General features: G+C 37.1%; 1 non-coding gene across 1 annotated transcript; it reads right to left on the bottom strand.

Annotated features, from left to right (window-relative positions):
- Positions 1–1,873: 1,873 nt before the first annotated feature.
- On the bottom strand, positions 1,874–1,956 carry trnal-uaa (transfer RNA leucine (anticodon UAA)). Its single transcript has one exon. It is a non-coding gene; the product is annotated as a tRNA-Leu (tRNA).
- Between the last annotated feature and the right edge of the window lie 6,202 nt (positions 1,957–8,158).

Raw genomic sequence — 8,158 nt, 5'->3', positions numbered from 1 at the left:
ATGGGAGAGCATGGGTGATGTAGACTTGTGGGCGGAGCATTGCACAGAATCGTACTGGTAACCATAAGGAGGGTTCGAATAGAGAGATGCCTAAATTACTCAAACATGCATGGATGACATCTAAAACTACTTCTGGCATGTTTGTGATTAGGGAACAATGTTATTATAACATGGTAGAAAGCTCAAAAAGTCCTACAACACCAACTGGATCTCTCTCCAGAAAAGTTACATAACGCACCTTTAACAAATTGGGCTATGAGGCTTTTAAGGGAAACTGATTAATCTTCAAACACATACCTATAAGGCAAGTTTAATTTTACATAATATTATACATAAATTATAAAACATTATAACTTTGTCCCAGAACTTGCAGTGTCATCTCTCGCTGTCGGCGCAGTTACGTCACAGCAGGTCATCAGTGTGTCCCCGTTCAAAGTGAGGATCATACATCAGTGTCAGAGGAGCTGCGGTCTGAAGAGGCGCTATTCTGGTCTAGGACAGGAAGCATGGACCCCATCACTCAGGCAATGGTCTTTAATTTCTTAAAATGTTAGGGAATCATGTGAGCCCAGTCTATGTGCTACTTTGTGAAAAAAAATTCAATACAAACTACAACATTTTGTTGAACCCTGTTGTTGTCAGACTTGTCAGTAGTTCATAGATGGTTGTATGGCATGATGGTCTTGAGAGATCTGCTGGTAGTGTTGTCGAAAAGTATTGAAAGGTTAATTGATACTACAACTAATACGGAAACTAGATACTCATTTGAGCAAGTATCAATACTGAAAAGTTGGCCTTTCCTAAAAAGTTTTTAAAAGGTCTTTACAGAACTAGTGTAAGACCACATGGTAAAATTACTAGTAGTATTATTTTGTGTTAAAAATAATAATTAAGTAATTGATATAGAAATCTATATCAAGCCTATTCCTTGGTATCAAAATGGAGTTTGGAATTTTAGTATTATGACAACACTACCATTTTATCCAGATTAATAGGCTTTCTAATTTGATGAAAGTCTTGCTTGCATGCCAAGTGTGGAAGTAAGATTGGAATGCTCTGTAGCTAACAGTAAAACTCATAACACGAGTGAGGTTCAAACCCACAAGGACATCTGTCCATTGGATCTGAAGTACGTCTTAAACACTCAGCCAAGCTGGTCTGTGTGAAAAGAATAGCTGATGAAGACATCACTGTAAATCTATATTGTTAGATTTGGAACAGGCTAATGTCCACCCCCTTCAAAACCCATCAAACCTTTGTATTTGTCCCGTACTTCAGTGCTTCTGGAGAGAGTCAGACTTTTCTGAGGAAATACCCTTTATACCCAGCCTAATGTTTGTTGAAGGGGAAAATTGTAAGACCCACTATCTTGAGTCTAGCTCCTTGAACGGTTAAACACAATAATGTTTTGTGAGTTGTCCCAGCCTTTGAGGAGTAAGTGCGACATAAACAAATAGGTCGCTTTGGGGCATATTAGTATTATATTATACTTATATTAGACCATGGCAACATCTTTACATGTATCTCATGTATGTTTATTTGCATGCATGGTCCAATTAAAAACAGTATATAATAAACAGATGTATCATTGTGTCAATGCTGTAAATCATAGCTTGCTCTAACCAACATTGCATGTTGTTTGTATTCAGTGGGGTTTGAATCCACAAGGATCTTAAGGATCTTAAGTCCAACACCTACCACCGCCATCCTGGTACAGGTGGTTAAGTCTTTAGCCTACATCAATAAAATGCTCAATGGGTTTAATGGCACAGAGAACATTATTACTACACACATGTAAATCTAGTGATCATTAGTCTCTTTTTTTGCCCCAAGATTGGGAAGTTATATTTCACTATACTGCACTTTGTAACCGTACCAGCAGTGGGGTTTGAACCCACAAGGACTGCTGTCCATTGGATCTTAAGTTCAACACCTTAACCACTCAGCCATCCTGGTGTCATTGTGTTTAAAATTAGCATAATAAACAAGGCATGAAAGAAACATTGTAGAGAAGCGCACACAAACTGAAATTTTGAATAATACTAAAACATGCTGGAAACAAGTAGCCTAATAAAAATATTTACAAAATCAGTAGCAGTATTTTATTTTCTCCTCAGCCATGTTGAAGATCTTAGAAAAAAAACTTGAAACTACTTTCTTTTTTGACTAAGAAGTTACTGCCTACTAGGAGTGGTGTTTGAATCCACAAAAACTACTAACCATTGTATCTTAAGTCCAACATGTTTAACACTTGACCAGCTTCATCGCTGGAGGAAACACCCTTTTTGACAAAAATGGGTGGCCAATTTTTGGGTGGCCAATGGGAAGAATTTGGAGTTTAAGGTTAGGGCTAAGGTCACTTTAATGTGTCGGTAGGAAAATTTGTCCTCTGCATTTGACCCATCTTCCACACGGTGCTGCGCTTGGGCGTCCTATCTCTAAATCTTGAGCTAGTATTGGTCAGGACTACCTTAGATGGAAGATTTGACCTATGGTGCAGGTTTTGGATTGATAGAGGTAACCGGAGTGCCTGAAGGAAACCCACCCAGACACAGGAAGAACAATTAACAAACAATGAATCAAAACTATAGATAGAGGTCAATACTTACCAATATTACCTACACATTTATTGACAGAGCAAATCCAAATCCATGTATAAATGCACACCATACCAGTTTACCAGGTTGGCAGGTTTGTTGTTTTTTGTATCTTCTTCTGATTTATTTTGGGGTTTTGGCAGCACCCAACCATGGCACACTCCTCCACACACAGGAGAAGATTTATGAATATTTCTGTAGTATTTCTGTTGTACTGTGGAAAAGCAGCCAGAAGCATGCTATGGTCAGACGTTTTCATGCTGTGATGGACATGTTCGGTTCTGGGAGAAAATGTCCTGCCAAGCACACCTGCCATATGTAACATTATGTAACAGCGTTTGGACAGCTCTATGGGCACAGTGAGATGGGTCTGAAAAGGAAGTATGGCAAGTGAGGGTCACATTGTGTCTTGCCTCAGTACAGATACATTGCATGATTAGCTCTTGAAGTCAAAATAAGTCCCCTGCGCACCATCTGCATCTAATTATTAAGCGTTTTATTGTCCGAGAATCAGGAATTGCGCAGCTGTTAGTATTTCCATGACCAAAAAACTTCAATCTAGTCTCTGAAAGTTGTGAAAAGTGCTTATAAACTCATCGTGGTGAATAATTAGGATGGTCAGACTGCATAAGGTAAGTGAGGAATAACTTTGGACCACTGCAAATTGTTTAAAAAGAAACTATTCTGTTTTTCATGTTTTTAAGACAGAAAAAATGTAAACAGATTATGATTAAGTTTAATTTGGACTTTTCTATTAAATCTAATGAACATGATTTTAAAAAGAGGGAATAGTTCTGCTTAATGCATGGACTAAACACAAGATTAACAGGATTGGGGTTTGAACCAACAAGGACTATTGGTGGAAGAAGTACTCAATTTTGTTAAAAGTATCAAATGAAAAAATCTACTTGATTAAAAGTATTAAAGAAAACGTGCTTAAAGAGTAAAAAGTTCAAGTATTTTGCACATTTGAGATCTAATAAAGCTTCAAATGTAGTGATTTTATATAGATTTTTGCTGGATTTTGTTCAGTAGAAACAATTCAATACATAGTTTTTGTTTTTTCATTTTTTCATTTGTATATTTTTGCTCAAATTATGAACGTGTTAAAAATAAACCCTTGGCCTTCTCAGCAGCTCTCAGACAATAATAAAAAATACTATTACTTTTCAGTCCTGTTCAGAAATAAATAAAGTACAGATACCTGCTCTCAAATGTAATGAAGTAAAAGTAAAAAGTATCCACTGTAAAATATGCTTAACTAAAGTACAGATACCTAAAATGTATACTTAAGTACTGTACTGTACTACTTTTACTTTTACACTCCTGGTAGAAAAGCATAAAAAGAACATAGTTATCCAGTGGAATGGTTGAACTTGTGTAACTGATGGGTTTTTTACATATTCAGCAGAGTGATTAGGCAGTCATGTTGAGTAATTAGGGTTTTATATAGAACCCCTGAAAGAAAGAAGTGTTTTTTCAGCATGACAACTCATAGAAACATTCAATTTTCTGCAGTTGTAAACACAAACATACAACAACTACTGTCCATCGGCTCTTAATCCAACACCTTAACCACCTTAACCACTCAGCTAGGCCTGTCACGATAACAATTTGAGGGGCGAGATGTGTTGTATTTGATGTATGTACCATATGTTTACAGGTTTATTCTTACTCAACATCAGCCTGTCCAAGGACTACTGGTAACTAAGTAAGGGAAACTAGTATTTATGCTATAACCTGGCACCATACATCTTTCCTGTTTTGTTTTTTTTTAGGTCAATGTAATGTTGTGCACTGTCCTTGTCTAAATAAAAGCATACCATACCATACAAGTTTTGAAGTACTGTATATTGGTGAAGAAAATATAGATGATAAATGATAATATATATACACCCTAAAACAGGATTTCCCCCCAAAAAAACTTTAAACAAATAGGTGTTAGTTGCAGTGTAGTTAGCTCCTCCCTTCAGATAGATATAAAGCAGTGTCCAGCTGTAATTATTATTATGGATCATACCTGGATGACTGAGGGATCAAGTGTTGCAATAAATAAATGCAACATTTAATGAGTCATAGAAGTGATTTATTCAACCCTTTACTGCTCAAATCTTAAGAAAAGTACTAGAACTAAAAACTAGTAGAAAGAAAAAGTACACACCGTAAATATTGACCCTCCAAAATGATCGTTCCATCTGTCATGTATTGAAAGATAAGTCGATACTGTAATTATAGGGACAGGTCTCTCAGTGATCGTAGTATGAAGATCAAATGAAGTAGCTCTGATGCGTACTGTTGTGTTCTTGGCAAGACTTCACCTACATTACCTCCCGTGTCCATGTAAACAGTAAACAGGTGTGAATAAGAGAGTGTATTTGAGAGCGAATGTGCCCATGATCACTTCCTATCTGGAACGCAGCACCTAGTAGATTAGCTATGTCCATTTATATATACAGTCTATGGTTTACATGTGCCGCATATATGTTCATTAATTCTCCAAACCAAATAAATAACACAAAGATGGAATAATGTAAAACCTGTGTCAACGCTGAAGTGCTTTTTGAACCCACATGTCCATCCGTCCAAGTCCATGTATAAATGCACACATACCAGTTTATCAGGATGGCATGTTTGTTATTTTTTCCGTATCTTCTGATTTATTTTGGGGTTTTGGCAGCACCCAACCATGACACACTCCTCCACACACAGGAGAAGATGGTTTATTTATGAATATTTTTGTAGTATTTCTGTTGTACTGTGGAAAAGCGGCCAGAAGCATGCTATGGTCAGACGTTTTCATGCTGTGACGGACATGTTTGTTCTGGAAGGAAATGTCCTGCCAACCGCACCTGCCATATGTAGCATTATGTAAGAGCGTTTGGACGGTTCTATGGGCACAGTGAGATGGGTCTGAAAAACAATTGTATTATGGTCATGAAGGAAGTTCTATTATTCACGACATGACATATTTTTAAGGTTTTAATTCCAGCTTTTTATCATAGACTGTATATATAAACGGACATAGCTAACCTACTAGCCGCCGCGTAGGAACTGATCATGAGTACGCTTCCAGCTCTATTGACTCTGGCTCCAATTCACTTTACATTGTCACTGTCACTCCTCTCTCTGTAACTGCTTTAACTGCTCATTTTGGTCCTTTTGTATTAATCCGCTCTCCATGATCCTGATATTTCGCTATTTTGTCCGTAATTCAAGATGAGAACATTAATAACAGACAAATCAGCTGCCTTGTTTACCCGAGGTTGCTCCCGCTAGTGTTAGCAACAGGTTTGATTGACAGATTTGCTAAGTATCCGCTCTCTGCTAATCCAGTGGTGCGAGCGGAAAGGGCCATTAACTTCAGCAGCTTCGATACAGATTGGCTCTTGAGTTGCATGATACTTGTGGTTAGAATTTCTACTATGCAACTCGGCTCCAAATTCTCCGCTATAACTGCTAGTCTCGATGAGCTTCATTTGACAGGATCTGGAAGCTATGGGTGATGTCACACTCACTTAGTCCATCGACCATCCTGGTATAACATATTACTCAAAACAAGGAGGAAACAAGTGGTTGAAATTGTGTTGGATTTTATATATAACACCTGTAACTGATGCATAGAAACTACAAGTAAATATACATGCTTTTCAAGGTATTTTTAATTGATTAAAAAAAAACAAAAAACACCTCATTAATCTAGATAGACCAACCAGAGAGATATATTTAATGCCACACTGTGGAACTTAACAGGCAAATCAGTGTCATCTCTACAGAAACAAGGAGGTGGCAGACCGCCCAAGCAAATCTGTCAATCTTTTAACACAACAGGTAAAGCAGGTTGATGGTTGATGGCTTCAGTCCCTCTGCCAGTGTGTCATTTGGCAAGAATTACAATTTTTAGGGAAACTAAAAAGTATGGTTTCTTTGGTGTAAACACGACTTATAGAAATCCATTTCATTTTAAAGCACGCCCCAAATTATCCAAAGGCCCATGCGCCTAAAAGTGTCCACAGCTGCACCTTCGTCTGTCCTTCAAAACTCCAGCCTAAATTGGTTCCATCCGTCAGTGTCAAGGTGATTTTTATAATGTACTCATTTGAGAGCGGAGCTGTGAGGGGTGATGAGCTGGCACATTTACAATAGAGTGAAGGATAGGTCTCTCAAACAGCAGGAGTCTAATGGGGTCCTGGATAGTCCTTCTCCAACTGTGCTGTGTGTACTTCTGGTGGTACTAATTTGAATGGCGATAATCTGAATGGCGACCTAACAGAGCTTTTGTTTAATTTCAGAGGATCACTAGCCAATCCATCTTATACATTCTGTCTGATGAGCTGGTTTATTTGCCTGAAATATGATCATAAGTGTTCTTTTGTGTTACATTTTTTACTTGCATTTGTCAATAGTAAGTTTACCTTTTCTTCTGTACATAGTACTGCTTGTTGCTAAGTAAAACCAAGATTTTTAAGCATTTATTAATGTAATTTTGTTTTATAGTTAATAAGTTTTAAGTTAATAATCATTCCGATCATCTTAGCTCTTCCCTTCAGCGGTTTGCTATCAATTGCAATTCAGATCTGCGTTGTGAAAGATCAAATTGTCTGGTTTAAAAGTCATAAAAATGTGAAAAACAGAACTAGACCATTTTAAATGCTTTGCAGTTGTCCAAAGTTATTCCTCACTTACCTTATGCATTATTCTAATTATTCACCACGATGACCTTATAAGCACTTTTAATAACTTTCAGTGACCAGAGAGGACTTTTATCATTATAGTAGCGTGCCAACAGCGCACTTCCAGAGTAATGGACAATAAAATGCTTTAGAATTAGATGCAGACAGTACACAGCTGACTTATTTTGACCTCAAGAGCTGCTTATACAATATATCTGTACTGGGGCTGGACAAAAGTTGCCCAAATACATGGGAGAAAAATTAGGTACTGGTCATCTAAATGTTTGTTCTTACTATGGACTATTCATCACATGATTACAATAAAACTTCCTACTATGCATTACTGCAAATATGACAACTATGGTACACTGTTGCCCCACTGTGGCTCGACAGAGAACTGCATCTGTCTTCCACATTCTGTATTTTCATTATGGTACATTTATGGAAACTGATTTCTGAATTATTCTGCAGAGTATAAACCATGCACTAGCAGAACAATACAATTTATGTTAATGTATGTGACAAACAAAGTCTACTTGATTTTTGCAGCTAGTCTCTTTATTTGAAATAGAAGACATTTCACCAGATGCCCTTCCTAACTAAAACAGAGACATTACTCTGACTGTAATAGTCAAAGTGGGTGAATTGTCTTGATATATACTGAGCCAGGATCTGAACTAACAACCCTCTGATTCACAGGCAAATGCTTAAATTAGTGCAGTGCCATCCTTGCTTAATCAAGTGCTCCCAATACAGTAATTATTACACAAAAGACAATAATAAATATTTTGTTTTTAAATAAAGAAAAACAAGCAATAATTGCATAATATTTATATGTAGCAATGTCATAACTCCAAATGACATTTTTACTGATTTTAGTCTGCCCCAGTG

The sequence above is a fragment of the Periophthalmus magnuspinnatus genome, chromosome 5 (genome assembly GCF_009829125.3).
Source record: "Periophthalmus magnuspinnatus isolate fPerMag1 chromosome 5, fPerMag1.2.pri, whole genome shotgun sequence".
NCBI classification, from domain to species: Eukaryota; Metazoa; Chordata; class Actinopteri; order Gobiiformes; family Gobiidae; genus Periophthalmus; species Periophthalmus magnuspinnatus.
Note: the sequence above shows the minus strand (reverse complement) of the source record. Positions and strands in the feature narration are given on the sequence as shown.